This window comes from Poecilia reticulata, linkage group LG11 (genome assembly GCF_000633615.1).
Source record: "Poecilia reticulata strain Guanapo linkage group LG11, Guppy_female_1.0+MT, whole genome shotgun sequence".
Lineage (NCBI taxonomy): Eukaryota > Metazoa > Chordata > Actinopteri > Cyprinodontiformes > Poeciliidae > Poecilia > Poecilia reticulata.
Window position 1 is genome coordinate 6,152,864 of NC_024341.1, and position 6,016 is coordinate 6,158,879.

Sequence of the window (6,016 nt, forward strand, 5' to 3'; positions counted from 1 at the left end):
CATGCTACCACTCTTAAAAACCATCGGCCCCAAACCCAAATGCCTGCTGGTCCTTCACCAGGCCCCTGCACTTATCTATGTGGACTGACCCACATTACTTCCTGTCTAAATTTAGAAAATAAATAAGAAAATAATAAAACAAAAAAATAAAATCAACAATTATCAACCTACAAATAAACTCTGTAAATAATACAAAAAATAGAAATTTAAGAATAAAGTAACAAAATTAAAATGGATAAAGAAATAGCTTTTTAAAAGAAAAAATAGCTCCAGCAACTTTTATTCTGCCTTTTCTCGCTGTGTGTCGCTTTACGCGGACCCGTTGCCATGGCAACCGACAGACAACAGTTCAAAGAGCACATAGAGCAGAGATTACCGATCAGGGGAATCAACACTAAAAAACAAACATTTCCCACACAAAAAAAGTAGCAAAAACACTAAAACAGAACATCCAGTCTGTTGCATTATGCTGTCAGGCTAAATGTCTATATTATGATTATTAATAAGTTTTCGCCTGAGCACAGCGGCGGTTGATTAGCTGATTTAAACAGCTGCTCTACTGATGACGTGGTGGGCGAGTTGACCTGTTTTAGTGCTAACGGAACCAAAACACACCGAACTGCGCAGCACATGCTAAGGTTGTCAAAGTCAGTAGCAGGCTAATAACAGTTAGGCTAGTATAACTGACCCACTGCTCACTTGTTCAATCTTTTCTTTAAATTAAAACGTTTTCCTTACCTGTTAAATCTGAAGCCCTTATTACCATTATCTATGGTTGAACTAACTGCTAAACATTGCATCCGTTGTTCTGATTCTTTGCGTGATTGTAGTATTTTCCTGACCACCGATATTTCTGACTCAATGGACAGAAATGGCGCATGTGTGACTTACGATAAATCACATAATGTCCAGTCCAGTAACATATACATCCATCAATGCTGCCTCGCGCTCTGTCCTTCTCTCTCACTTCCCGCTACTTAGCAGTAGGTGTCAGATTACATTGTGTTGCATTCAATGTTGTCGGGGAAAAAAGAGTTTCATGCCCTTAATGTCCGATTTGCCATAACTGTTTATTGAATTCATTGTCGCTAGCTGGGGTGGCAACAGGGGTGGCAAGGCTCTCGTTTGGGGTGGCAACTGCCACCCCGCTAGATCCGCCCCTGCATACCAGATCAGTTATTTACTAAAGTTGAGCTGTTTCCTTCTTCTGTGTGTGTTTTATTTTTTGTGAGGACCTGAGGCTGGCTCTGTTCTGTTGAATGAAGGTTGAATAAAACTCTGGACCGCCACGCTATTCCCTCCCAGTGTTCTGCTCCACCCTCCACCTCCTGTTTTGTGGTATCATCAATCAATCAATCAAATTTTATTTGTATAGCACATTTCAGCAGCAAGGCATTTCAAAGTGCTTTACATAATTAAAATAGAAACAGCATGTGACATTGAATAAACAGTGAGAAAGAGAAAGAGATTTTTTTTAAAAAGATAAAAACATTCAAACCTGCACCCCTTTTAGGACTTCAGTTAAACATAGTTTAACTGGGATTCTAACCCTCTGGGACTTTAGTCAAAAACGCCGTTTGACAAGGACTCCAACCTATAGGTTTTTAGTTGATCGCAGTCAACTGGGACTCTAAACCCCATAGAACTTTAGCTAAACGTCGTTTAACTGCGACGTTTTCCAGGGGGCTTTACATCATTAAAACGTAAACAGTGAGAAGGAGAAATAAAAAGAAATTAAAAAGTAAAGTTAAAACATTAAAGAAATTTTTTTTTAAAAAAGAGATTAAAAAAGTAAAAACATAAAAACATCAAAGACATCAAAACCCACACTCTAACCCTAATTTAGCCATAAGCAACTCTAAACAGGTGGGTTTTAAATTGAGATTTAAAGGCACCCAGTGTTTCAKCTGTTTTACAGTTTWCTGGAAGTTTGTTCCAAATTTGTGGTGCGTAGAAGCTGAATGCTGCTTCTCCTTGTTTGGTTCTGGTTCTGGGGATGCAGAGCAGACCAGAACCAGAAGATCTGAGGGGTCTAGATGGTTGGTACAGCAATAACATATCTTTAAGGTATTGTGGTGCTAAACCGTTCAGTGATTTATGAACTAACAAGAGTATTTTAAAGTCTATTCTTTGAGATACAGGGAGCCAGTGAAGGGACTTTAAAACTGGTGTTGTGTGCTCTATATTCCTGGTTTTAGTGAGAATGCGAGCAGCAGCATTCTGGATCAGCTGCAGCTGTTTGATTGATTTACCTAGCACGTATTTACCCCACATCGTCATGTTGCACCATGAACAAGCGTTACATTACAGTCCACCATTGACCAGAACTAGCTGTGAGTTCAGTTCACATTAGCTAAAACACTTTGATAGTTTCAGTTATTGGCTAAGCCATTCAGAGACAGACACTCACTTGACACTCACAATTAACTCTTAGATCAGGTCCACATACAGCTGACATTGTTAAAAGTTTCTGCACTTTTTTTGTACCCCAAAAATGAGTCTTTTGTAAATCCAACGTTTTTATATCTTTAATATTTTTAACTTGCACAATTTAATGGAAAAAAAAAACTAAATTTATTAGAGAAGAAATAAAAAATAGAAAGTTGCAATTATCAGGTTGGATTAATATTTATAAACTAAGTACTTTATTGGAGCGCCACATTCAATTTCAGCATTCAGTTTTCTTTGATAAGTACTGTTCTGCCTTAATCCTGTCTTTGTTAGAGAATACTGTGATCAACTGTATTACATGCAGCACTGACAACTAACAACTAACCTGGATGCTAGGAAAACATAAATATTATTAATAACCAAGTAAAGGGATTGTGCTGATTTTCTGTTTGGTTCACACTAATTTAAAAATCCTGCCCATAGAGCCAAAGACTGGTAAAGCATGCTCTGTTGTTTAAAGGTGCAGTATGTAATTTGATTTTTTTTAATTTTAGCTGCAATTTGAACAAGTACACAGCTCCATCAGAAACAACCAATCGCAGCCAGGAGAAGGGTTTTAGCGCTGACAATAATCTCATGTACGGGCTGCTCGCAGCCTCGTCTATTTTCTTTTCTACCCTTCCCATGAACTAAACAACTGACTCAGTCCAGCACCACCTGTAACCAATGTTACAGATGGTGGCATTCAATTAACCTCCTGAAGAAGCCTTTTTAAAAAAAACAAAAGGATCATTTGCTTTTTACTGGTCTTCTTTCTAAAGGGAGACAGCTGCTGGTCCATGGTCCAGCAGTTGTCTAAAAACACTGGATTTATCAACTTACATGTTAGCTAAACCCATAATTATTTTGACGTTTATGAACATTTAATGACACCTCTCTCAGCACACAGCCAACAGAGTGACAGCAGCAAAATAGTTTCATCTTCCACCAAAGCAGACACACACTCCTGCAAGAAAAAGAAGCTTGCCAAAACTCAGACATGTATGTACACACGCATATAACCCAAAGACACTCTGTAAATAGGTCAAAGGCAGAGGCTGTTTTAATACGGAATCAGGCCTCCATGTGGGCCTTAGTTTACAAAACCAACATATGGACCTTTTTAGCTACACGACTTGGCAGAATATCTCTGACATCTGTAGCAATTCCTTCACAGTTTTAGGCATTGAAGTAAAGATTGCAATTCCTTATCTGACTGAACCTTTCAAGTCAAGTGTTGTGGTCTTTTTTTTTTTGTAGGTTCATTTGGCCTCGCTTTAGCTCTGTGGAGAGTATCTTCCCTCACAGAAGGTAATGTTTGGCAGTGCAATCAGCAAACTCAACCCTATCCAGAGTTTACGCTGAACGAGTTTAAGATAAGAAGGTCTATATGGTGATTAGTGGCTGCACATTTAAGCACATGTAGTTAGGGGTCGACATATAGATTAAGAGCGTGAGATTACAGATGTTACATTAAATTTCTTTTTGGGTCTTACTGATGAAAGTATCTTGAAAAGATTTATTATTGTGAATCATATTATGTTCAAACTATGCTGTATCTGTCATATACAGACAAGTGACTTTAAATAAGGAACAGTCCAGTATTAGCTTTCTCTATACAGAACTTTATGCTGTAGCACACATTACTTGGTCTCCAGCTAAAATAAGATACCACAGTTTGTTTTTATGCTAAAACAATTCAGTGGAATGAGAATCACAAGTCAGAGATGCCATTTCACCATTTCCACTGCCAAAAGAAAGTACTTATATTCTAAACTTTTGTAGTAACAATCTAGCAATTCTCTCCTTGATCTCATGTTATGCTATGCAAACTCTCACCTCAGCTTGCTAACGCTTGGAGTGTCAATTATTTTCGGAGTAATTTAACTAGTAATTATGTGACCACTTGGAAGCACAGATGGACTTTTTATAAAGCATCAAACTTGTATGGTGTGACTATTGCTATATATAGAAAAAGAAAAACATTAAGACTGAACCCTAATTGTAAATTTACTCAGGTGATGTATGGGATGGTGGCAAACATTAAATAATGTACATCGACCATATCTGTGCCAGGATATTTCACAAATTCACTTAATTTTTTGACATTGAACCCACATGTAAAAGTGTGACAGTAGTAGCTTTAGCGTCAGGCTTTTCTTATGTCTGTTGTCACTATGATACTTTCAACGAGAACTGCTTGGACAACAGTCAGGACTCACTGTAGCGGCTCTGTATCGGGGACACGAGTTACATAAATGTGTAACATTCTCCCTTATGCTACTATTTCTAAAAGTTCCCTTGCAACAATGACACATTAATGAATAAAGATAAATTCATGAAAGCTCAATTAAGTTTTCTTACAAGGGCTCAGCGATTGTTGGCAAAAATCCTGCATCTCTAATCAGTAACGTAGAACTGCTGACCGCATGCCTGCATACACACTTATACACACATGTTGCGACATGTTTGGAGGAGGTGAAGGCAGTCAACTGGATAACTCAAGCTAAAACCTCGACGGGTTGTCTCAAGGAGATTTACTCTCTACTCCAGCTTGACGAGACTTAATTGTTTTCCACTTTTACTGCCCTGGCAAAGTTCATAAGAATGTTTGTGTCTTAAGTAGATGCATTATAAACGCTTTAAGCCAGATGTTTACACATTGCATACAAAGATGCAGATTTAATATTGTTGCCAATATTAAACCAGGCTAAACCTTTCCTATGCTACGTCAAGTAGGATTACCATAATTATTCCTCAGAATCACGAGAAGGAGAAATTCAAATTTATAAGTTTTCATACCAACTCTCTAAATTTCATTAGGTCTCTTTAGACCATCTTCTTACGACAGTTTGCTGTAAATCTGGCCCATTTCTTCTGATACAACCAGTCAGACACGCCTCTTCAGTTTGGCCCACAAGTATTTTTGGTTTTCGAGGTCAGGTCTTTGTGATTCAGTCTAATGTATTAATTTGTTGTCGCTAATTTGGGAGTATGCCAACAGTCGCTGTCTATTTGGAAGACCCAATTGTGCACAAACTTTGATTTCCTGGATTCAGTTTTTCCACGTAATTTTTGGGTGTTCCTGATTTTACAAGCACCCCTCTTCTTCCTTTAATTGTAAAACAAAAAAAAATTTAACTGGGCAATATTTTCAAACTTTTCAATTATAGTTTTGCCATAACACTCGGCATGTCTTCTGAAATTAAAGTGGTTGTTCCAGGCTGCATTTGCAAACTGCATTCACTGCATTCTGTTTTTTTTTTTAATGTTGTTTTTGGAGTGATGACTTCTTCTCTGCTGAGCAGCGTTTCACTCCATATTAATAAAAAACTCGTTTTAGTGTGGATAACGACAACTTTAGCTAGCAATTTCACAGGGTCGTTTTGTTTTCGTTTTGGAGTTCATGCTCATTTTTTGACCTCCCAGAAAATTTTACTGACTGTCAGTCCCACGGTATTTATACTTTAAATTTATTTGATTAAAGGCATAGTAATCTGTGTTTATGTGCATTTCTGAATTTAAAGGAAGAAATAACACCTTATCTCCTATTATTTTGGTGTTCATCAAAAAGGAATAACACTAA

At 37.5% G+C, this 6,016-nt stretch overlaps 1 protein-coding gene across 1 annotated transcript in view; it reads right to left on the reverse strand.

The window, feature by feature from the left end:
- The window catches only part of LOC103472075 (growth factor receptor-bound protein 10-like), a 58,384-nt gene extending 57,458 nt beyond the window's left edge, over nt 1-926 (reverse strand). Inside the window, exon 1 of the mRNA XM_008421453.1 lies at nt 892-926. The gene's annotated coding sequence lies outside the window, so the exon portion shown is untranslated. The remainder of the gene's footprint in view (nt 1-891) is intronic.
- Between the last annotated feature and the right edge of the window lie 5,090 nt (nt 927-6,016).